A 26,366-nucleotide genomic window follows, 5' to 3' on the forward strand; every position below is an offset into this window, starting at 1 on the left:
TCACAGCGCGGGGCGCAGGCGGTCCCCGGCTGATCCCACGCCGGGCCCAGGCTCGCGGTGCCCCGGCGGCCGCGGGCAACCCCCTGGTATTCGTCCCGGGGCCTGTCCCGAATGCACCGCTGCGTGCCCCCGCCCGACGGGCTTCGGCTTTGCTGCCGAGCCGGAACGAGAGGGAGCGGGGTCGGTTTCCCCCGGGAGACTCCCAGGGTTCAAACTACATAACTCGACTGACGGGTCCCGAAACAAGCGGATGGCGAGGCCGCTCTGTACCCAACCTCCAGGACCACAGAGCATGCAGCATCTCGTTCTGTGCTCCTAACTCAGGAGCCGAAAAAAGGGAACAGGGCCGGCGAAGACAGGGGAAGCCCAGGCGCTCTCGTCGCGCACAGAGCCCTTTGTCGCCTGGAGTGACCCAGGTTTAGCGTGAACCTCGGGGAGCCTCGTTGCGGGTGTCGCCGGTCGCACCGAAGCCAAGGACAACCTGCCAAGGAGCGTGGCCACGACGGCCTTCAAACAGTCGCCCTGAGCAGGGTTAGGGGAGAGCTCATCGATACGGCGTGACAAGTTTTGGTCCCGCTTCCGCACCGCGGGGCGGCCGCGCCCCGAAGGCGGCGAACGGGTCGCGGCCAGCCCGCCGTAGCCGCCGACGGGGCGCGCGGTCCGCCGGCAGGCGCGCGTCGTCCCCCGCGCCGCGGGCACCGGCCTTTCCCCGTGCCACCGAGCCCCTCGGCCCGGCCGCCCTCACCGGGCGCTACCCCCGCAGCCTCAGGTCTCGTTTTAAAACTTAGGGGGAAAAAAATAGTCGCTCCCCTGCTGCGGTGTATAAATAAGACCAGCGTACGGAAATAAACGCTCAGCCAACCGACCGGCTTTCCGGACGGGTGAAAATGCTGAGGGAATACATTAAAGCATTGAAAACACAATTTAAAGGCATCCTTGTTAAAATTATAAACATTTTGGCGATTGCGTTTTATAGCGCTTATATTACTATTTTAATTCCTAATTACACAGCCACGAGTATGAATAATTTCTAAGGAAATCTCCATTCTTTAGTACGCCGCTCCCACTTATATTTATTGTCCGTTTCGGACAAACGATTTTTTAAAAATAGCCTTTTCATTACTTCAGTCACAAAATAAGCATTTGCAAACACTAAATGAGGGTTGAAGAAACCCCTGGCTTTACTTTTTTATTGATTTCTTATAAATTTAACTCATATTTTCATTATTGTCTCAGGAAAAAAAATGAAAACTTGTATGGAATAAAATTAAATCAGGTAGCTTTAAATCACTGTAGTTTAGGGTAGAATCACTAATTGGTAATATTTATGTTTGCGAAGCTGGGATTTCAGCAGTAAAAAGACACTATATCCCCTTTTTATCATAACGTGGGTCTACGAGAACATTTATATCATACCATTGTAAGAAATGATGTGTAGTTAAACAACATTTTTTAAGGAGGGTTTGTGTCTTTTTATGGCAGCCCTCGGTCTTTAGTCAGGGCTAGTTCTCATATTACATTAAATGTACTTTAAGAAGTACTACCTGCTCCAGCTGTCCAGGAAAAACTGAATTATGGAACTAGGAAACATATGGCAGTTGCATATTGCACGAGTAAGGTACATATGAAAGTTATAAATTTCTTTTTTAAGTAACCATTGTAAACGCATTTTTATAGGTTTCACAGTATGTATTACATCTGTAATTTTAATTTTTGCAATATACCTTTTTAAAGATATCTATGTTTTCTGTACTCTGGGGAAGGAAATGCAACGAGACGTTTACACGTTAAAAAAAAAAAAAAAAAAAAAAAAAAAAAAAAAAAGCTGCCAGCAAAACAAACAAGACAGGTAAATAAACGGGGAAGCGGAGCTTCCTCGCAATGGAAAGGACACTATGCCATCTATTGGCAAAGCAGTTATTTACAAAGCCAAGGGTACCCAAGCTAGTATTTTCTGTTCTTTCAATATTGTGGAATGTCCCAGTTGTAGCTTTCGTGTATTATAACAAATAAATAAAGACATTTCCACGGAGGTCTAGTGAATTAAAAAAAAATAAATAAAAAAGAAAGGGGGAAAAAAGGAAGAAAACAAGACAGTTCGTGAATTTATACCTTACAAATTAGGTCAATAACTCACAGGGGATTTTGCAGCTAATTGCTAACTCCTTTCTTGGAGCGCAGAGTAGGAGAAATTTAACTTTTTCGGTTGTTCTAGTACTGAACCCTGTCAAAGAATGCTTTTTTTTTTGTTTTTTTTTGTTTTTTTTTCTTGTTCCTTTTCCCTCCCCGTGTTTTTAATGCGGGGTTACTTAAGGACTTTATGGCCACGGAACGGCCCAGCAGGCTGCTGCGGAAGCTGACCTTACGGTCTCTGCTCAGTCCGCACGCCATGCGGGTGTGACTGCAGGACTGGGCCTCCTTTCCCGCTCCTCGCGGGGCTCCCCCGAAACACGAGGCTGAGCGGCGAGGCGCTCCAAGGCTCTGTGGGACACGGGCGAGGGGCAGCGGCGCGGCAGGAGCTGCGCGGAGCAGCCCCCGCCCCGCCGGCCGCCGCCGGGTCCCGCGGGCAGCGCTTCTGCTCGGCGACAGAAAAGCTCAACCCGTAGGAGAGAGCTACCAGCGCTTTTCCTGTTTCCAGGGCAGAGAAGGAGAAGATGACATTTCCCCGTCGGATATAAATAAACCGAAATAGTCGGGCAGATGTGAAGGGAAGAGTCAATTTTTCCTGTTCCAAGAGTAGAGCAATTTCTGAACGAAAGTCCCTGCCTCCCCGTCTTGAACTGGCTTTCTTCCTTCTTTCCTCACTTGTTAAGGACTTGACTTTTTCCCTGCCATGACGAGACCACTACTGCTCGGTGGGAAACACGAGAGCCCTTTGTTTTAACTTTCAGCGTTGTAATCTCTCTTTCCCTGTCCCGCAGAACCCAGTTTGGCCCTTCTCTCCTAGATGTGTGCGTCGGGAGGGGGAGGGGGGGGGCGCGGGGGGAGAGAAATTCCTGGGAGCACCTGTATTTCTCAGCTCGAAAGGTTAATCTTTCCCCACACAGAAAAAGAAAAAAAAATCGCTAAAATAAAAAAAACACAATCCCCTCCGTCTAAAACCAGACCCCAGAGGACAGGAAAATATAAAATCCAGACCCTGCACTCATATCCTTTTACTGCTCTTCTCGGTGTGAACGTGTAAGTAGATGGTGTTTTACAAAGTTGTCTGAATTTCATGAAAGGCTGTTCCTGTGTTTATATGCGAGGGAAATTGCACTGTCTCGCTGACTGAGACGCACCTTCCCCGACTGCTCTTTCCCGAGCTGCGGGACGCGGCGCTGGGAGCCCCAAGGCTTCGCCTCGCAGCCTCACGCCCGGATTTTCGGATCAGCCCCGCGCGTCTCTCGCTGCCGAGGGAGAGCAAACACGCGCACTCTGGGGCAGCACTAGTTTTCTGCTTTTTTTTCCTCCCCTGCAAACATCCCCGAAGCCCAGGCGAGCCACGGGCTGGCGGCGGCCCACGTCTGGGGACGGTGATGGGACACCGCGCACTCCGGGACCCTCCGGGACCAGCCGCGGTTCCCCGCTGCCCCGTGTCCGTGCTGGGACATCACCACGGCCCGCAGCCGCGTTGCCCCCGTTCCGCGGGCTCGGTTTTTGGGGACACTCTGCTGGGAGCGGGGCTGTCCGCCCCGACCCGCGGCCGGCACGCCTAAGCGGCGAGCCAGCGCGTTATTGGGGAGCTGTCGGAAAAAGAGGCAGGCGGGTAGGCTTGAGGGTTAGAATGGCATCGATGAAGGAGAAAACTGAGCTCCATCTGGGCAGCGATTTTTGAAGCAGGCTTCTCTCTGCCGTGCAGCCCACTCACGCCGGCTCCCCACGCTGTCTCTGTCTCCCGCTGCAGGAGGTGCCAGCCGAGCTCCTAAGCATGGCTTGATTCACCCTGTCACCTAAATGAAGGGATTTGGCTGGTCAAAATTAAATTCCTCTGCAATCAGCCGGACCAAAATACTTTCAGAGAAACATCCAGGAGGTCATTTCCCCCAAGTTCCCTATCAAGTGTTGCATACAAGACCTATCTTTCAAATATATTGGTTTTCGATGTTGTGCTGAAAGGGAGACAGTTAGAACCGTGCGAGCACTCTGCTCGTAATTACCCGGGGAGCGGGGCGAATCCAAGGCGCTAGTGGAGGACTCAAAGAAAACGGGGCTTTAAAATCTCTATCCTTTAAAGTTTGCGTGGGTAAAGTCCCTTGGCGCCTTTTTAAAAATAAACAAATGCCTGTTTGTATATCCATGCACACATACATAATAATATAAACCTATATGCATGTCCAAACACATATACACACATACATGTATATTGATTGCACTATTTTATATTAAATATAGACATGCCTTGCTGTCCAGGTTCTTTCAGTCGTTCATGTCTGTAGATAAATGCAATTATTTCCTTTGGTGTTTTCTTCTTTCACCTCATTCTTTTTTCTTCCTTTTCCTTTTTTTCCCCGTTTCTTTCTCCTTCTTTCTCTTTTCTAAGTGGAAAGTGCACAGTAAGTGTGAAATATACATCATCGCCAGAGGAATTTGTCTTGAAAAGTCCTCTCAGCCCCCTGGCGTTCAAAGCCAAAAGGATGATTATTGATTATTGCACTAGATCAGAGCCCGCATTAGACGCCAGTGGAGCGAAGTGGCCCGGCTGCGAGGCCCGGCTGCGAGGCCCGGCTCCGGCCCGCGGTACCGCGGCTCTCCGGGCCCGGGGCTCCGCGGGGCCGCTGCGCTCCCGCCGCGCCCCGCGCCCGCGGTGGCGGGACGAGCCGCCCGCCGCGGTGCCACCGAAAGGCTCCGAGGCCCCGGGCACGGCCCGTGCCCGCCCGCGGAACCCCGCGCAGCTGCTCCGCTCTCCCCGGCCCCGCGCTCGCCCTTTCCTCTCGCCCAGGTCCGGCAGCGAAGCGCCCGTGCCGTGCTGCGGTAGCGCGACCGCACCGCCGGTGCGCGGGCTGGGAGTACCCGCGCTGCAGAGCCAGGCCTGGGGGGTGCAAGTGTGTGCGACAAATACGCACACACGCATAGAGAGGGCTGCAGCTGGGTGCAAGAGGACATATGTTTAAAACGGTGAACTCTTGGACAGCTTAGCTGTTCTTAACACGCTCATTACCCTGCAATCCGTTACCTGTTCCATGGGAAGTTTCACTGAAGGGGCTGAAGGGAATGCTGAAGGGTGGGGCGGAGGCTGAGGAACCCACTGGCAGGAGAGCACAGCGGGAGCCTCAGTGCCAGGGCGTGGTGCAGGACGGAGCGAACGCCTCAGCACGCCACTACAAGCACCCCTCCCCAGGGGATGTGAGAGGGTATGCCACATCCCTCCCCCGTGTCTGACCACAGCTGCGTGGGTGACTGGGGTTCTCCGGGGCTGTAGGTAACCCTGGCCTTTACTGCCCGAGATGCTACATCAGTGCAAACTTCCCCGCATGCCTTGGAAAGGGTGAGGGATTAACTGCAAGTCCAGAGCCCTTGCTTCTTTGCCCAATGCAAAACAGAGAGAGCATCTTTTGTCCTTATAAATAGACCAGTAGAGAGAAAAGATAATGCTGAACGTGCTCCATTCATCTGGAGTGTGATGGTGCCGTTTAGGGAGGGGGGTTATGGACTGCAAATAAAAGAGGAGCTTCAGAAAGCACTGTGACCTTGGGCTTTAATTTACAGCAAATTTTGTCTTGTATACAAACAGAAGCTCAAATATATTGTGGAAAACTTCAAAATGCATTTTAAATTTTATTCTTTTTCTTTTCCTTTGGGCTGCAGGCACTTGAATTCATGACAGTCGAGAGGATTTTCTTTATGAATAAGACCATCAACAATCCCATTGTGTCCTGTCACAGTATCCTGGTATTTCTACATCCTCTCTGAGGTTCACTTTGAGACTTGGAGGAATGTGATCTGGGAATTAGGTTTTGGACCATTTTGTTTCCAGTTTGCAAATGCAAAGATGCGAGAGTGAAACGCACAGTGGTTTCTATTTCTTCCTCTCTGTAGGCATGTTTAACTCTCATTGACACTGCTGTGAGTTATGCACATGTCTAAAGAGGAGAATGGAGTCTTAGATCTTTTTCTCATCGTTTACATGAGATCAAAAGAAATCAAATAGAGTTAATGAAGGGCCAGATGGTGCTTTATTTGTGCTCTGGAAGAGCACAGTACAAGATAGTGGGAAGGAATATCTGTAGTTTAACCTGGCAGAGAGCAGGAAAACTTACTATCTCATTTAATGGGCACAGAAGCAAGTATGCTGTATCTTCAGAAGTGGGAAAAGCTTGCTTGTTTTCTCTCCCTCAGTAGATTTTGGATGCAGGGCTTAGGGTTGTTTTTGGAAAGTGCCGATTGAAGGGATTCCAGACTCTGAAATCATTCGCATTTTGTCTTTTTTGGAAACACAAATTTCTTTGGACTGGGCAATTCTTCAGGTTTTGCTTTTAAGCCGTAGGATATGGGTGCTCCTCTAGTCCATGGAAAATGTGTAATCTAAGCTGCTATGAGGAAGCAGGGCTGCAGAAGTAGAAGAGCTTTTGATTTGGATCCTCACTGTGAGCAAGAGTTTGGCAGGAGAGGCACAAGATGCAGTAAACTTCACCAACTGTGCACACAGAGCATCTTATATCCCAGAGGATGCAGACAGGGCCAGGACCATCCTGTGCTGTGCCTCTTCAGTGCCTCTTAGCCCTTGCACCTGTCTGGTGGGTTCATAGCTCAAGCTGCCCCCAGGATCTTGAGGGAGGAGATTGTAGCACTGGGCATAGATAATGACAAATCACTTTTACGCTCACTGATGGTAGGATTATCTGAAAAGAGATGAAAAGCTTGTTTTCTCTGTAGACCTTACACCGATCCTGGCAGGCTCTTTCTGATATAGAATATCCTAAAGGGTCCTAATTGGTAAATGTGAGTGAAAACAGAAGTTTTACAGAGGATTACTTCTTGCCTGTGCTGATCTTGAAGGGATGAGTCTGTGGGGGCAGTAGAGGCCACCTTATTACTTGTTCTCTGTACATCCCATCATTGTTTTAATGCAAAACACACCTATTTGAGGATAACTTAGCACCAGACCACAGATTTCCCAATAACTTGATGTCATGTGTTGGCCTTGGATGATATTGTAATGCCAGTTGACAAAAAAAAAAAAAAAAAAAAAAGGTCACTTTTGTGTTGTTGCCCAAGGCTTCTTTTGTTGACAAAGTAGCTCTCTGGATTTTGAAGTCTTTGCAGTTGAACTGAAGGCCTGAAGGCTTTCCTGTTTTACAAGCAATGGGAAGAGATGCAACTAACATCTGTACATTTGTTTAAGGATGCCAGAAATTTTTTGTGTTTATGCCTTCTTCTCAGAAAATTGTATCAAGAGTAGTTTAATAGCAGTACAGCCACATCTACTCTTTTGCCCCCTGGTAGAAACCTAACATTACATCTCCAGCTGACATTATTTCCACCTGCTTTAAATGTGTTCATGTGCCTCTAATCCTGTGTGCAGCTTCACATTTGTACCCATTTCCTGTATTTTATAGGCACATGTGGTATGTCGAGGTTTGGAAATGTAAGCCCTCATTTTGTGCTGCTAGTTTTTTAACATTCATTTTCCCTGGCTGTACCCCTTGCTTAAAAAAAAAAAATCCAAAACAAAACAAAAAATCCCAAAAACACAACAAAACCCACCACACCAAAACAATTTTTTCCCCTGTTGAGGTTTAAACAAAACTCTGAGAACCTCCTTGCTAGTTTATATATCTAACACTTTTATTGAGTGAGTGTGCAGTAATTTGGTAAGTTTACTAAGTAACTTGACAGTTAATGGGATACATCTGCAATAGATTCCAAAATAACTGGCTGCTTAGAAATATGGAAAAGACTAGAATTTTCACTCCTTTCTGTTCTTGTGAGAAACTCCTATGTGCTCCAGCTCCACAGAAGTCAAGATTCCACTAAAAATCTATGTATGCCAAGAGCTGCTACCAACAATAATAAAACTAATTACAGCTGACTCTTCCAAACTTTCTATTATATTAGAAAAATATTATGGATTTTAATCTAAAGTATTTAAGAAGCCAAATTAAAAACACACAAAACCATGCATACACCTGGAGCTACACGGTGGCTTTATGAGACTTCAGAGCATAAAAAACTCCTCAGCCATGAAAGCAAGAGCCCAGACTTCCTTTTCCACAGACAAATCGGCTGCTTCGAGTCAGTGACCCGTACTTGTGTGCAAAGGAGAAGTATCAGTAATCCTTCAGCTGGTGCACCATGGCCCAGAAGGGTTGGGAACCCTTTGGTGTTAGGGAATGTAGGCTCACTCAGCTGGGGATGGAAGTCTCTAAGAGGAAAACCCTAACCAGCAATCCCATATCCCTGGGAAAATTTCTGTGTTTCTTTACTTCATGACACAACAGCCAAAAGCTATTCCACCCTTTAAAGAGAGGTTGATTTTTAGGGATAGCCCACACGACAGGGAAGCCCATGGTAGTGTGAATCCATTGGAAAGAACAGAACTGGGGAGGAAGACCGGACATTCATGCCAGAGGTACAAAGTTTGAGTGGATGTAGCTAGTGTCCTGTGGTTCCAGAGGGAATAACGAAAAGGGAAAAGATGAAGGAAGCTGAGCAGAGCTCTCCTGTGCCTGAGTATTTTCCCATTGAAGGGATTAGATTAATTAACTTTAATTTGCCAAATTTTAGATGGCTGCAGATAGGTATTTCATGGTAAATAAGAAAAAAGTACTGTTAAACAGCTGTAATGTCCCAACGCCCTTCATGACACAGATGTGTGTGTCTAGACTTGAAATGTTTGCGTCATGTTTCACTTCTTGGGGTTAAAAAGTTGGTAAAAGGAAGACCCACCTCAGGTTCCTTCTGCAATTTGTTAACAAATTCTCTATGCTGCTTTGCCAAATGTTGTTTAAAGCCCCGACATGTGTCTATTTATTCATTAGAATTCAACAGAAGGGTAGGAACACAGTGCTATTGTTTATATTCCAGTTAGGGAATTCATTTATGTTGCCTCACTTAAAAATATTCTCTTCACAGAAAGTATAAGTCCAAAGTTGAGTTAGCAGGTTTAAATTTAAGAAAACTATATTGTCAGAACAACCACACATTCCTTTTTGCACCACTTTTGAAATCTGTTTCCTATTACCATCTCTGCATCAGACAAATACAACAAAGTTATTTACAGGCTGTGAAAGATACTAAATCTTTTCTGAGCAATATTACATTGGATCACAAATTCTCACTTTTAATAATAATTGACAACAAACTAAAGCGAAGGATATTCACAATTAGTTACAACAGCACATAATGCTCTCCCAATGCCTTGTATCTCCAAGACCCTTGCAGACGTAAGATGCTGAAGTCTCATTAACATTTACTTTGGAAGGATGTTAAGCATTGTTATCTCTCATTTACAGATGGTGAAAGAGGCTCAGTAGGATTGTGACTTGCCTAAAAAAACTTAGAACAGTTTAATTGCAGAAGCAAGACCAGAACTCTCAAGCTTTTGGCTCCTACTTGTGTGAGAGAGCAAAACACATTTTTAAAGGCATCCTGTGACTTAGGAATCCCAGTTCCAGCACACACCAGGGCTTGAGCAGCTCTGGGGCAGTGCAGCTCTTCTGGGGCGCTTTGGGCTCCCGGCTCCCATTAACTTTGAGTGATTTTGGAGCTCTTGAAAACTCCTTTCAGTCCGTGGAGGGAAATGCACAACACCTGTGATTCATTGAAGCGGCGCATGGAGAGGGAGAGCAAGGCTGGGAGCGACAGCCAGCTCCACGTGCGGCTCCGCCGTGATTCAGAAGCTGGAGGGCCGAGAGCTGAGCCTGTGTTCCAGGGCTGGGGAGTCGGGGGAGCCGGCAGCAGTGCTGCCAGCTCTTCTCACTGACATGATTTTCTCAGGAGCAGAGCCAGGAAAGATCTAAAGACAGAACTCCAGCCCTCTAATAAATTTCAGTTTTGCCTTTGGGAGGAAGCCCTCCTTGCCTGGCCCCTTGTGCCTTGCCCCAACACCTTCAGGAGAAGGGAGCAGCTCAGGTGGGTGCACATCCCCAGGCTTTCTTCCTGGCCAGCCCCTGCTGCCATGCTGTGAATGGGAAAACTGGCAGCAGGAAGGTGGGCAGACAGCAATGGAAATCCCTACATGTACCAGCAGTGTGTTTGTGTGTGTGTGATGGGAATGCAAGAGTGACAAACCACAGTGCAGCTAGGGAAGCAGCCCCTCGAGGCTGGAAATGAAAAGTGAGATAGAGCTGGGCAGCAGGGGCAGGCAGAGGGCACATCCGGGGCAGGTGGAAAGGGGCAGGAAGCAGCATCTCTTGTTGTTAGGTGGAGAAGTGCTCTGGTGCAAGGTATGCAGGCTGCCAAATGAAGCAAAGGCCAGAAGAAGCCATCATCATTTTAATGCCCAAAGACCTGTGGCAACTATTCATGTTGGGATTGGGATTGGGATTGGGATTGGGATTGGGATTGGGATTGGGATTGGGAATGGGATTGGGATTGGGACTGTCTGTGCAGCTCTCACCCACCTTGCCCCACCATGCACACCACAGCCTTTGGAGATGAGGAAGTGAAAGGGATTCAGGCTCAAAGGAGGGATCAAAGTCATCTCACATACGTGTAAGTATCTGGCAGTGTCTGCATCTTGCTGTTGCCCAATTTGTTAATTTTTTTTCTTGTGGCAATACCAGTGTACAACTGTCTGGAAGCCTGGAATAAGAGTGGTTAGGGCTGACGAGGAAAATTTCCTCATCATCAGGAAAGAGACTGGATGCTGCACTAAGTTAAGGTTGCTTCCCCAAAACACTGCTGAGAAGGGAAAGAAAACCTTGGATTAGGGAGAGGACGCTGAGGCACGTGCAAAGAGCTGGGCAAACGCCAGCTCTGGAGAAGGCAGCAGCCTCAGAGGGGGTGCAGCCCTCCTTTGACAGCCAGATACTGAGCCTTGATTTTCATGGCAAGGTTTTAGACTTGCTTCCTTGGCTATGAGTTTTGGCTGTAGACAATGCTCAAAGGGATGCAGAAACCATTCACAGTAGAGTCTCAAATTTGCATCTATGTTTAGAAATGCTCAACAGCTTCATCACATTAAAGCATTTAAGGAAGGTGTATGGCTAAGCAAATACTCACTGCTAAGAAGATCTTGAGGTAATTCTGAGTAAGGAAGAAAGGCGTCCCTTATGTGGGAAAGACTACCAGGCCAGCAGACCAGCTTTCCAGGCCAAACCCCATTAAATTCAAGGGAGAAACAACTTTTAGATGGCCTTGTGCCTACACTTAGAAATTTAATTGAATCTGGAACTGGCTTTATAGACAGAGGGACTCACAGCATGAGATAAATTGTTCACTGCAGTGATGGCAAATGCAAGCAGTGAACTGGCCAGCTGGTTCTATCAGGGGTATAAAAAAATTCTAGTCAGGATAAATCAGGTAAAATATCTAGATGGTGGAATGTCACTCCAGGGACCAGCATGCGGAAAGGTTAAGGGTCTCTGAGAAAAAAATTACTTTTTAATGTCCCTTTTGCTCGAACATGGTAATGTCCCAGAGGCCTATTCTTTACATAATTCTGTTTGCACAAGATGAAGGGGGTACCAGAGCTTTGCCAGCTTCACGTAGCTCATTGCAAAATCCTTGAAAATACTGTTTAAAAATATTTATGCAGCAAAAAAAGCTATTTCACACATTTTGAATCAGCAGCCAGGTTTTAAAGTAAACCAATCTGTCCTCAGAAATTAAAAGAAGAAGAAATAAAGATCAAAATTCACAGTTGGTGTAAATTGCCAGACTTTCAGTGAAGTCAATGCAGGGCTGCCAATCTAAACTAACAGAGAAACCAGTCTAGAAACCATGAATGTGATTTTAAAAGTCTTCAAAACAGAGTTTCTGAAACATTACATGGCTGCAGAGTACCTTGCAGAATGATAAAGCATGGGATCAGTCTCCAGGTAGCCTAGGACAGAGAATAAATGGCAGCATGAGGACTGAGGAATGTTAAATCTGTTAACACATAATGTTTCAAGAGTACCAGTAAATGGCATGTGTCAATCAATAATTGCTTCTCCATTAAAAAACCAGCACAATAACTAAAGTTTTCTAATGCTGAAATAGTTAAATATTTAACCAAATCTGTTAAAGCTAACTGAACCATGGAAAACTTTTTTCAGACAGGCTCTGTTGGGCAACATGTCCTCTGTAATCCTTTTTCAGGGCATTGTACAATTTTTAAAGGTATGTCTGAGGCCAGAATTTGGAAGCATGCACATCTTCTCTCCCTTTTGGATGTGAAAGGGTGATCTTGGAATCTCAGGAGGGAACATAAACCTGTTGTTGGTTACCCCAAGCCATTAAAAGTCTCTCTTTCAGAGAAACTATGACTGGAATATTTCTGTTGAAAAGCAGACTGATGTTGATGCACAGATCAGATATTCTCCTCCTTCTTCTCTGAGGGCCACTATGACCTCCCCATCTTACCCTCTGCTTTATGTTGCATCCTATAACTTTTCTTTCCATCAGACTTCTTGAGGTTGTGAGAAGGAGGGTGAAAGCCTGCCCTCAGCACACAGGATGGGGTATTTGGAGACAGGCAAGGCTGGTGTGCACCTCCCTGGCAGCCACAGAGGTCTCCTCCAGCTCAGTACCTCCAGTTCCCCTTTAGGTACATGTCAGTGATTGCTGCCGTGGCAGGGCTGACACTTTGGCCAAAACCCACGGCTGTCTTCAGTGTGCAACCCGATGGGACCTCATTCCAGGCCTCTGGGTGCTACTATAATATTAGCATTACTGTCGCACAATAATAACAAGGGTACATGTTTCATGAGAATTTCCAGAGGGCCGGAAAAAGCACTCAGTGCTGGGAAGGGAACACAAAGCTGTTTGGCTGAAAGTTGCCCAGCGAACTTCAAGGCAGGCTCCTCAGACCAGGGCCCAGGTCCCTCAGGTGACAGAACCTGGCAGGGCCTTGCTGTGTTGATCAGGTCAATCCTGATGCATAAGGATTAAACAAGAACTGACTGTGCTGAATTTTCTTTTTGTTTACTCCAGTGGTTGCCACCAGGCAGCCCAGAGAGGCTCTGCAGGCCTCTCTGAGGGCATGGGAAAATCAGAGTGTTTAGCTTTCCTGGGCTGAGCACTGGGCTCAGCTGGAAGTGTGGACCTTAAGGTTAGCCTTACATCACCAGAGGTGGGTGCATAAGCCTACCCTCTGGCTTCTGCCAGAGCTAAATTTAAATCCTTGATGGCTGAAATGAGTTCTGTGGCAACACAGTGATGGGTTTGAAAGGGAATGAGAGGAAAAAAAAAAACGAAAAAAACTCCAACAACAGCAAAAATGGGAAAAAACAGGGAGAAAGAGAACACAGCTATGACATGTCAAAAACGGAAAAAATAATGACTTCTTTGCAGTCAGCAGTTCAGAACATGGCCTGGAGGGGCACCAAAGGCTTTGTGCCCTTGCTTTCAGCTGGGGAATGTCCACCTGCCTTTGGTGAGGAGCTTGCACGAGCCATGGCTGCCTGGCTGAGGAGAAAATTACTTTCCCAAGCCTCTGAACTCTTCAGGGAAGCAAAAACTTTGCTCTTCCATGTATGTGAGGTGCCTAGAAGAGGCAGGTCCTGATCACTAACAGAGACCTCTAAGCATCAGCAAGAGAGCTAATACTGAAGATCTGTTTTTTGGGTCAAGGTCTAACATGGCCATATTGTCCTGGTCAACAGCGAGTGCTATCCTATTTCTGCATGAGAGGGCTGAGCCACATAAGTTTTACAGGAAAACATCCAAGGGGAAAGATTTATGTATTTGCCATGAAAAAACACCAATTCTTGTATTAGATGGATTTGGACTGCTTTATGTTACAGGAATAAATGCATCCCCATGGAAAAAGAATGCAAACATTTGCATTATTTGTAAAGTTCTTCAACTATTTGGCTACATGTGCACTGTATATTTAATGCATGCTTTGCAGTAATATGTTTGTTGCATACTGTTGGATAAAGTCACTAATAGAGATTTAATAGCTGCAGCCTTCTAATTTGCCTTTGTCATTTTATTTTTAGCTATAACTAATAATTATAAGAAACATCTCTGTCCCAAATAATCTCAAAGGAGTTTATTAAGAAGATCTTTACATTTAAAAAAGCTGTCCTGATAGCATCCTTGTTTCACAGGGTGGGGGGGAGAGGTGAGAAAAGAAAAGAAAAAAAAAGAGAAAAAAAAAGACAAAAGAGAAAGAGAAAAGGACGGCTCTTCTGCTCAAATAAATCAGTTAGGTCATAGATTAAATGTTTCTTCAGAAATATAATGACATGGAGTAATGTTCTTTTTCTTGGAGGAAGTTCCAGGACACAAATTCTGTTTCTTGAACTGTAGATATTATTTGCTCTTTGCCAGCAGTCTTCTCAAAAATGTTGCTGGTATTACAAAACCCTAACTATAGGTCCAACACTGGGATGCATAAGTAGTTTATAAACTACAGGTTGGGTCATGTGCAAAAGAGCCAGTTGGGTTCATGTATAGCATGAGGTATAGTCCAATGCTGGATTCACAAAAGTCTGGGAACTATAGATCTGGTGAACTGGTAGATTCAGCATTTAATAGTACCTAGAAACTGTAACATGTCATTTCTCATTTTTAACAAAAGAAGAATACCTATAATGTTTTAGAAAATGAAAGTAAGGCTAGATAATTCTCTATAATTTTCTTTCACTGATCCATTATTTTTCCTTTACTGTCATTTCGTATCTCCTAGGAACAAATAGCAGAAGAGACACGATAAATTGGAAGCTAACCATGAAAAACATTCCCAGGAATCTTGCCCTAAATACTGAAAAAAAAAAAAAAGATGGAAGTTATGAAACTGGGGAAAAATTTGGAATATGAATATTATGGTAGAATATTTAACATTTTCTTACTACTTTTATTTTAGACATACTTTAAATTTTAAAATGCCTGGCAGCAAGCTTTCAACTGAAAGTTCATTTTCTGATTTAATTTCTCATTTTCTTACCATTGTTATCAGATAGATGCAATACTTATTATTTGAATTTGTCTGCTATTATTAGTGTTATTTATGATTCTGTGTTTTATTATTGTGACTGAAATGTTCTAAAACTCATTTAAATCATTGGAATATTAACGACAATTTTATTGTGTTACATTTGGTTCAGGATTCAAATGCTAGTAATTTGGAAGGGGATTTCTATTCAGTCATCCCATCCACCTCATGAAATCAGTATTTCTAAGCAGTTTCAGATTTTTTTTCTGATAATTCTTTACAGTCACTGGTCTGAGTAACAAAAAGACTTTGATAATGTACTATGAGACAAATCTTGCAAAGCAAAAGGAATGAGTTTAACTGATTTTGGTGGAGATATTACAAACGTCATCATGATTGAATGAATCTTCTAACAGGAACCAGCTGATTTTATAGACAAAAGTTCTGATCCCCATTTTGATAAATCTCTTCTCATTTGAATGAAGATTGCAGTATTGGACCCACATGGAACTTGGTCAGAGGCCAATAATGTGCTGTGAATGGAAACATTAGTTTGTGATTAGAAATCTGACTCTATTGTTGTGCAGATTTACTCTAGCTATTGTCCTCTAAGAGTGAAAAAGGGCAAGTGAGGTAATTTCCCCCAATAAGAATTGCTTTTTATCCATGCTCACAAGACCCCTACGTGCTTGTTTACTGCAATGGCCTACTGTACATGAATGGCTGTATGCCTCATTAGCACCAAGTTGGGAGCAATCTGAAAGTGCACATCCTACTCTATAAGTTCCCCAGGAAGGCTGGGAATCTGGCTCAGATGCTGTCTTCAAAATGTGCTTGTGCATGGCAGTTCATGGTAGGTGAACTCCAAAATTATTCCCATGGTCTCTGCAAGGAGGGGAATGCCTAGCTGGAAGATGGTAGGACGTCCACTCTTGCACCTCAAAAGGTCCTTCTCAGGCACAGGGTGACTTAGCAGAATTGTGGGTCAAGCTTGAAGAAGAAAAAATGTAATTAAATACTCTCCTGAGAGTTATAGGTCAAGTATTAAACATTGTGCAAGACTGTCAGCTCAAAGGTATTCTCTGCTATATGAAGATCTTGGAGAAATAGCTCAACTCATGACATTTATGAGGAAATGTGAGTTTTTCAGTTATTTGTCTCCCATGGAACCAAAACTAGGAACAGGTTCAGCACTGCATCTATTCCCAAAGCTTAGCTCTGAGTTCAATGAGCTCTTACTCCATGCTTTGGCAGCTTCCATTGATAAAGCACGATCAGATACACCTCCCCCATTAGTTTACAGACATTGCAGTCGTTGCTCACGTTGGATCACAAGACACACAGAACTCCTGTAAACGTGGAAATACCATCAGGTACCTTATTCATTGTATTATCCAATGACGACTGCAAACAGGCATTTTAGTCATTTGTCAAATCCTATCAGGATGGTGGGTTTATCGCTGAGTTCTGTCCAAATTACTAGATCTGGATTTAGAGAGCATGCTGTCCTCATTAACATGCACTTAATTAATAGCAGCGGCAAGTCTCTGGAGAAGCTACTGATGTTTAATAAGTCTTTTGTGTCTGGCTCCTAGAAAGTTTTGTCTTTGCAGAAACGTGATAGATCAGATTCAGGCAGCAGTGCATTACACATATTTCTTACTAAACGGCTGCTGTTGAAATGGAATCTTTAGCAAGCAAGAACATAGCTGCAGTCCAAAATCCATTGCAGGATTAGCATTCAGCACTCTGTTTTCAGATGTGTGCTGGAAAAAAATGTATGTCTCGGTACATACGAGGTCCTTAAGGGGAAAATAAGCTATGTTGTGTGGAGCAATTAGAGAAGGCTGCATTTAGTGGCATCCAAAATAAAAATCCATTGGGTCAAACTAATCTCTGGCTTATTCTCAGGCAGCTGAATAACCACTTGTATTTTTGTTCTGTCTCCCTCCCTACTCCCAAAGCTTCATTATGACAAAACTATTAAGAGCATTTCCCTTCCCCTCTCAAAAGAACCTGGATGCACCTGCACAAGGGTGCCTTCTGTGGGTATTAAATATGAATTCTGAGCTGTCCTCAAGGAAGGACAGGTGTACAAATCCCCAAATGAAACACCCTGGGAAGCAGAAAAGAAAGCTTTATGTCCTTAGCTCCCAACTACTTGGACTCATGAAGCTGAAAAGAATTCACCTCTTATGATTTTAAGTACTTATTTCTGCCGTTTATGTACATTCTAAATTTTGGGACATTCCTCTGACCATATTTACTTCCTAAAGACATTTTTAGAAGTGTTATTATTGTTATATTGTGACTGTTTTGTGCAATGAATAAAGTTTTAATATGCAACAAAACTTCAATGTTTTTTAATAAACAAAATTTTGATTCTTAGACCAGCAACGTTAATGAATGATGGAGTTGTTGGCTTGTTAAACTATTTTATTTTTCAAACTTCCTATACTTCCTTTACACTGCACATGTTTATATATGTTTTCGTACAAGATGACAATGACTTCTTGCTTTCTGTAGATCAACAAAAGATTATTTTGCCTTCCTTGTCTGGTCCTGTTCTCTCTTCCTCTTTAATTTGGGCTCTGCTTAGTACAAGAGCTAAAATTTTTCTAATATCCCTGTTTAAGCTGAAGAATGGATGTACTGCTAACAAAATTCTTATGGGTAGAAAAAGAAGGGGAAGGTGGCAATTGTCAAGCGCAATAAAAATGTGCTACAGAATCTTTGTACCAAAAGGTGATCTACATTATCAAAGTCCCTGAGAACTCTGCTTTACAGTTAAATATATTTAACAAAATTTATATATATACATATAAATATTTATATTCCAGGCTTTTGTTAGTCTCTATGTAACCTTAACAGTAATAGCATTTTATGTTTTAATTTCCTTAAAGTTCTTTGAAACCCATGAATGTTTCAATGTTTTGGAAAGATCTAAATATATGTCAAATATCTGTTGAGACTTACGATTTTTTTTCATTCACTCAGTAATCATTTCATGTACTATTTTGAGAAACAGCACTATATGTACTGTAAATAAAAAGGGAAAAAAAAGTATTATCTGATAAGCTGAAATAGCTCTGTCTGTTGGTTAATTACCCAAATACTAAAGAAAATTTAGGCTAATGATTTCCAGACAGTTGTTATGCCATATCATGTTAAAGCAGCTGTTAACCATATGCACTACTGTAGTTCTGCTTATATTAACCATTATGAAATTTTCCTTGGGGAAAAATGCTCACGTGCTTGCAGAGAACCTCTGTGCCCTCTTTTTTAATGAAATAAGTTGGTTATTCTTAGAGCATGGCCAATAATTTGTAACAAATCACTTGGTGATTTTCTCCTGCTTGTGAATGGAGATTGTATTTTCCAAAGCCACCATGCACCCAAGGAGCTGAAGTCTGGTAGACTGAAGCAGAGGGAGCACTAGGAGAACCTCCAAAACCAGCCCTGGTGTCACTGCACCAGTGCAGCACTGGTTCTGGTGGTCTCATGGCTTTGGGACACAAGGTCATATTTCTTCATGGCACTGCATCCTGTTGTATCAACCCATCAGCTCATCTGAGGCCAACACAGGAATCCCTGACTGCTGTTTTTCACAAGAGTACGGACCTGGAGTGGGACAGGGTTTCATCTGACCTTTTCCCTTCTTTCTTTTTGAGAGGGAGACAGAATGATCAATAAATTCCTAGGGGCCTGTGGTGGCAAATATCACAGTGATAACCACAAGAGAAACAAGATCTGTGGAGAGAGGCCATCTCTTTTATTAGCCTAACTAACATCATTGGGAAAAGATGAGCTATTAGGTCAACACCCCATTGCCAGGTACAAGACAGAAGGAGGAACAGCTTGTGGACGATAGTTCATTGTTGGGTGGGGGTTTTTGCACATTTTCCCTTCTTGTTTAGAGCATAAGATACCGTGTATTCTTTACAAGCATTGCCTCATTTTTCTTAAAACATTAAAACTACAACATGATGTACATCTACTACCAATTTATGAATATATGCCATTTTATCTTCTCAGACTTGAAGAATAATTTATAATCTTGCATCATCCTAAAGAAGGGTACCTATATTAACTCAGGATGAGATGACATTTACACTTATTTTAGGGATAGCTGTCTGAATTTGTTACAGCTGCCTTTGTGTCCTAAGTTGCATTCACCTTCTGTGTGTATTCAGGCAAATGTTCAGGAAAATAAATGGAGTTCAAGATGAAAATGGTTTTATTGGATAAAGATCACAGAAATGTTTTGTCTTACAATACCTACCCTGGTCAGATTGTGAATGATTCACATCTCTCTGCCTCCTAATTGCAGATGTTAGAAGAAGACAGATGACAGGGAAATCATGTAAGACATAAGTCATATTCCTTCTATTCAGTGTGTGTAAACCCTGGGTGTTGCATACCAAAAAGACATGGGGGGCACCAGGGGTGGAGGATACCAACAGTGGGCAAAGGTCTAAAATCACATCTTACAAATAATGGCTGAAGGAATAGTTTAGTCTGCAGAAGAAACAAAAGGAATTGTGAAAATAGCCTTCAGATATATGAGGGTAGCAGCAAGAAGAATGAAAAAAAATTACCTTTGCCCTTTGAGCATAAAAAAGGAGCTAATTTAAACAAGGAATAATTCTCTTAGGTGGCAGAAGAGTAAGAATATTGTTTCTATTGTAATAAATAATCAACCATTGAAATAGATTGTCTAGGGAAACTGTGAAACCAAAATATCAAAGGGACCAAAACACAGATTAGAAAAGCAAATGGTAGGAATTATGTATGTGTAGTTATATGTTCTACGATGTTGGAGGTGGAACAGCTAGATAACATCTTAGTGTCCCTTGTAGGGGCCTTCCCTCTGAGTTCCCTTTTCCTTTTTTCTTGTGAATGATAGCTGTGTGATGATGCAAAAAAAATGCACAAAAATTATATCCTCCAAAATAAGTTTTCTCTCTTCAGTCTGAGTGCTTGACAGTGAATAAACAAAGGATTTTTTCCCTTTAAAATTTTTTCAGTGTTTTTCATCTCTCTTTGACTGTTGTGGTCAGTGGTTCTATACTAGTACAATCCAGTCACCCTCACAATGACCAGTAACTTAATTTCACAAGTGTATTATTAGATTATAGTATAAATAGATTATTGAACAGGAGGAGCCCACCTGTTCAGTGCAGAGAAATATCCAGATGACAGGAGCTGCCACTGTGTCCTAGTGGATATTTCTGAGGCCAAACAATTTCTCTCAGCAACCCAATCACTTGCTCAGATGTCTGTTCTTGCTTGTGACAGATCTGAAAAATTATGCTTTGCAAAGAGACCAAACCTGCTCAGACAATGACAAACAATTTGAAAACAACTGGTCTGACCGGGTGTCCAAATTGCTGACAGAAAGGAAATGCTCATGTGTGCAACAAGCATGAAAGATGAAAGCCCTTCCCTGGTGCTGTTCTTCCACTGAAGCCTTTACTCTGACCTGTGGCCTCACTAGATGACCTGTAAGCAGAGAACAGAGAGAGTATAAGAAAACAGTTCCAACTAACTCTTATTTTCTGAAGGAAAATCTGCCCAGATGTTGCAGTCATATTTTTTCATATTGTCTGCTAAAAAATCTGTAAAAAGTTAGTAAAGTGATCTGGAAAAACAGTAAATTTTGCCTTTTGGATGCAGAAAAACTGTATTAATATTTATAGTGCATATTTATGCATTTTTCTCTTTATATATTTGGGTCCACCCAGGGCAGAAACCACAGGAGCGGAAGAGCTGTGCACGTCTCATTCGCACCCCTCCTTTCTTCAGTGTCCTATGGAGTCCAATGGCTCTAAGGTTCTCAACTTTTCTTGCTATGCAGGAACCCTGTACAGCCTGACTCTTGCCTCCAGCACCTCCTGGCATAGATATCACTTTGCATATGAAGTATTTCATACCTAGGAAGAACTGAAAGTGTACTGGTACAGTGACTGCTTCACCCCAGGAACAGCTGGAGTGCTAAACACAGCGATACTGTTGGCTGGGCTAAGAGCTCTGTCCTAGTAAAAATAACTCCCAGAACTCTATGCACATGTCTGTTGGTCTATTAGTCTTGTTTATCTCAGAAATGAGGGAGTTTTTTCAGATATTTCCCATGGGCAAAGAGCTTCGTATGATCAGATTATGTGGAAATACTGCTTTAAATAACCTTGATCCTTGCAAAATTATGTGGGTTTTAATCCATTATCACGCCTTTTTCATAATTTAATCTAAACAAAAATGTGTTCCAATTCTTTTTATCCTGTCCTCCAAACTCTTTACCAGTGCAATGGCCTGCTATGGCTGCAGCACAATCCTGGCTGGAATAAGTCTTAATTAGCTGCCAATGATGTCATGTCCATGTCTGTGTTAAAGGCACAGGACTAAGTATTTGTCCTTATTTAATGTACTGTAGAAATTCCATTTAGGGATAGCATTGAGACGCTTCAGAGCCAATCTTGTACTTCTCCCGTAGCTGAGGCGCTTGGCCTTCAGCCTTCTGACGCTACCCCAGTTGCGCTGTAATGGTCCAGAAATACACTGCCTGTTGTGTTTTATTGTCCATGTGAAAACTGTCCAACTCCTTGTCAGCTGACAAGGGAGGAGCATTGCAGGGAAGGGTTGCACAGCAGTGTGTCTGGGAGCAATGTTATTTCACACCAGCAGCAACCTTCCAGTGTTTGCGCGGCAGCCCACTAGAGCCTCGGCGCTCTGGCCATGGAGCACAGAGCAAACCCCATTGTAGTCATTCTCTCTGCCAGAGAGACTCATGCCTGCTGCCAAATATCTCCCCTCAACACATTTACTGAACGTTAAACCAGCAGAATAGCATTGAATGAAGTCCAGTAATTTTATAGGATATATTTTAGTCTCTAGACTTTGAAGACTAGTCCAATGTTAATTATAAAGTTTCTGTGTCTGGATAACATATTGTTAACAGTTATTTTGTAAGTGCTAATGGCAAGATGGAAGATTTCCAATAGTTTTATTGAGGAAGTGGCAATTAAAATGTTGAGCACTGCAACATACATACAAAATAAAAATAATCCTGCATACACAGCACTTTGTGTTTAAAAAACCACCCCAAACCAGAAAAAACAGGGATGAATATTTTCTTTTGAAATAAGTGCAACCATTTTATTTCTAAAAAGTTTTGCTTTTGGGAAAAAACCCAAATGTTGATTTACTTGCCAGCTTCAAATGTCACAAGCCTTGAACAAGTTTGACATTGTTTAAAAGCACATCGTGAAGCTATTAGAAAGCTAAGACAAGTTGCTATGTTATGTTTTTCCACACTCAAAGAGCAACAATGTGTTCTCAGTTTGAGTAATTTCTTTTAGATTAAGGGAAACAAAACAAGAAAGAACAAAAGCAAAGTGTTCACGAGTGTGTGGAAGTGTCTACACAGGACAATTTTTAATGTGTAAGTGGATAAAGGTGCCATGCAAGCACTGCCCCGTGAGGTCAGCTGGGCACACTGATGCTCCCACGCCTGTGTGCAACAACATAAAAAAGAGGAGTGCCTACAGCTGTCTATCAGCCATCAGTTAGCAGGTTCAACACAGATTTTGCTTTGCAGAGCAAATGGCTACCACCTGCTGAAAAACAGTCTTGAAAAAAGGTGGGATCTAGAGTTGAGATGGGAGCTGAGCAGCACGGGGGCTGGCTGCTAGTGTGAAGTTGGTCAGTGTGAGGCACTTAATCCCTGCAAGCTGAGCAGGAGCTGGGTCTCCAGCCCTTTGAGTGGGTTTAGGTTTGCTTGCAACATACCTGTGTTAATCTAAACCTGCTGCATTGGGCAGGTTTTAAGGCCCTTCCTTAACACTTTTCCAGACAGCTCTGTTTCCAGACAGCCTGGTGAGGCTGGATTTCACATCCTCTTCTGGGAGCCAAAAGCTGCTCTGGGCTCCCAGGGCATGTCCTCAGCTCCCTTGGTAGACCCAGAATTGGTTTTTTGGGCTCCTTGCAGTCCCCGGGCAAGCTGTAGCAGAAGCCATTCAGCTTCCTTTGAAGTTCAAAGCTGTGATGCATCAGTGATGTCTGGCTGGACACAGAAGAAATATGCTAATGTAGATCTAAAATAGCTCAATGCTGCTGACCTCCTGTGAGAGCCAAATTCTTTTTCAATAAGCTTTTTTAAAAAGCTACTACCTCTGCAGTGCAAAGCTGAGTGCATCTTACAGAATGTTGTTTGAGGGCTCAACACCTCTGAGCACTGGGGAAGTCTGATTTCACACCTTGCACGATGTACCTGAGCTGTACCTCTCATCCCTCAGAAGTCAGTCTTTTTAGTCCACAGCCCCCTTTCTAATTATTTCAGGAAATATGCTCATCACCATGAATATAAGGATTCTGGCAGGAGGAGGTTGTCTGTTTCAGTTGCAGTTTCTGGGCCCTTTCACAGTAGTGTACAACTTCCATCTGACCTTCAGGCTGAGACCCATCCCACATCTGATGGCACCTCAAATCTTTTCCTTGAAATTACTAACCTATCTGATTTTAGACACTGAACTTAGCTCCAGAGGAGATCCCTGGGCTTGCTCTCAGCAGGGAGTAGGCTAGTCCATAGGCTGTATGGACCTCCCTCAAAAGGTGGCTACATCTTCCTCCTAAGGGCCCTCGGCCCAAACTGAGCCACATGGACATGAAACTCTCACCTCTGCTTCTGCTATTGTGGGGATCTGCAGGCACACCACCTGTCAAACACATGCTTCCTGAAGAATAGCTTTTAGCACCAGTTTTAGTGTGGGGTTTTGTGAGCACTGTTCAAGTTGATGAGTCCTGAACTGGGCAAGGGCTGGTTGTCCTGGGAGAAGCAGTGGGAGTGCCCTGGAAGGACACACTTCAGGGAGTCTCTGGGCTTCACAAAGGGACCAACCAGTATTAGCCATTATATGGAAAACCCAGTAGTGATAAAAGAGCACTTTGGAGATCTTCAGCTGTAAAACCTGCCACAGACACTATTTTAATCAATTCAAGCTTTCTGTATAACTTGATAAAAGATTTATTAGGTGAAGGATAATAAATACGTTGAAAGGAAAGGTATGGAAAATAAAAGTAATATACCTGTAAATGGTCTGCTATGCTATACTGAGCTGATCTACATAGCAGCCTGTCTGGGACAAGTTGCTCCATAGAGGTATTTAACAAAAAAATTATATATATATATATATATACACATATATATAAAGCAGGGTATAATGACTGAGTAAGGTCTGTGCTAAAGAGCAGAATTTTCTTACCACTGATGCTCTGTTTCTCCAGCTGTTTGTCCAGGGTCTCTGTTAGCTTAGAAGTGGACTTTGAGGTGTTAGGTGTCAGCATTCATGCTGTTGTTCACAAGAAGTCACAGTCAAGCTGCAGCTCAAGATCAAAAGGCAGCAGGCTCTGATAGGGAAGCACAGAGCCGTGGGGCAGGTGCTGGATACCTTCTGTGAGTGGTTAAATGATCCATCTGGTAACTAATGGGACCCTGACACTGTGAATTGCTGTTATTAAGAAAGTTAGGAACACCTGAAGAGAGCACTGAACCTTTCCAGGAAATGGTTATGGTGGTACTTTTGGTGTGGCCTAAGTAGTGATTTAAAGCATCCTTGCAGTACACTCTGAAAACTGTGCCAGGACTGAACTGTTGAATGAAAAGACTCCAAGAGAAAAATTTACAATCCACAGACAGACTTCTCTACTGATGATGTTAGAATTTTTCGCTGAGGATATTTCTGTCAATAGAGAATCATCTCCAGAAAAAGTCAGCAGTAACGAACATTTATTTTCATTATTCCATCATCTAAAAATGTCAGCAGTGACATCTCTCTTTGTCATGACATATCTATTCTGTAGGAAGACCAGTGAAAACACTTCACACCAAGTAAATGTTCATGTGTGTGAAATATTAATGCCATTTCTTTATTATAACTACACTCTTCAAAGGCAATATAAATATCAAATAGGCTCATTAGAGAACAGTATGTCATTCCTGATTAGCCTCTACTCATGGAGAAAAGGTTGGGGATGGGGGGGTTTTGTGTGTGTTTTGAATAGGTTTTGGGTTTTTTCTTTCCATTGGACTCCTGCTTAAAATGAAACAATGCTAGAACAGAGGTCAAGAACTTGGAAGAACTCATTCAAGCGGAACCAGGTACAGCTTGATTCAATATCGATATTTCATATGTTCTGTGATTGTGGTTCAAACTACAAGATAGCAGAACACTGTTTTTATAGCTTTCCATCTGTGAGAAATTATTTCTCAGAGCACTCTGTATGAACAATCTAACAGATACTCATTTTTGAGATCATATATTCTGCTAAGTGGGATCTTTTTGATGCACAATCTGGCTGTAATAGTAATTTTAAAACTACAGAGAGAATTTTAGAGCCAGATTCATAAAATAAATGCTTTTCACACAAAGTTATTTTCCATGATGCATTAACTCCTCCTTTTCCAAGCATTTGTAGGAAAGTAATATACTCAATATTATATACTCATGAAGCAATGCAGTAATCAAAAGGAGATGATAAAGTTTATATTTAACATAACCTTTCTTTTAAAATATTTTTTTGTTTATTTCAGGGCACAAATACAATTTCTTTGAGTTTGAGAACAGCTAGAACTCTTTGATGGTGTAGCACTAAAAATGTTTTGCATTGATGCTCTTATAAATATGCATGATACAGTTGTAGCAGATCACACACCTGGTATTTAAGGCATTTGGGAAATGTTGGAAATCAGTTTCACCTATCCAGAATTCAGGAACCATCTGAGACTGGCTGTCTTGACAGGTCAGGCTGGAACCTGGAACCTTGTTTTCTGTACCCAATGGGACACTAGCATGGCCACTGTATCCCATGCCACTATCTTTAATTTCCCAAACCTGATGAGCAGGAACTGATTAGAGCAGGTATGACTGATGGTGGCCTTGGTTAACAATCTGTAGCCAGTCTTACCACATCTCTTTAGACCCACAGTGAGGGTTCTTAACCCACACTACAAGTGCCACCATACACTTGGTTTAATCTTTTGCTGTAGTAACAAGAAATCTCTGACGAATTTGTAGAAGCCACATTGCTGACCAATCCAGTTACCTCAGTCACTTATGTCAGGACTGAATTTGAAGCTTTGTGTCAAATTTTATGCAGAAGAACATGAAACATGTGGTTAAAACAACTTTTTCTGGCCTTACCATCCATGACCCTGCTGAATTACAGAACAGAATAATATGGAGGTGTTAGAAACTGTTGTATTCATCATCACCCTGCTTTTGTGGCACTTCTCCGTTTATCTGCTCTAAAGCTTTCATCATCCACCTCTGTAGCCTCTCAGAATCTCCTGGTATGACAGGACAGT

This window comes from Prinia subflava, chromosome 2 (genome assembly GCF_021018805.1).
Source record: "Prinia subflava isolate CZ2003 ecotype Zambia chromosome 2, Cam_Psub_1.2, whole genome shotgun sequence".
Classification (NCBI taxonomy): Eukaryota; Metazoa; Chordata; class Aves; order Passeriformes; family Cisticolidae; genus Prinia; species Prinia subflava.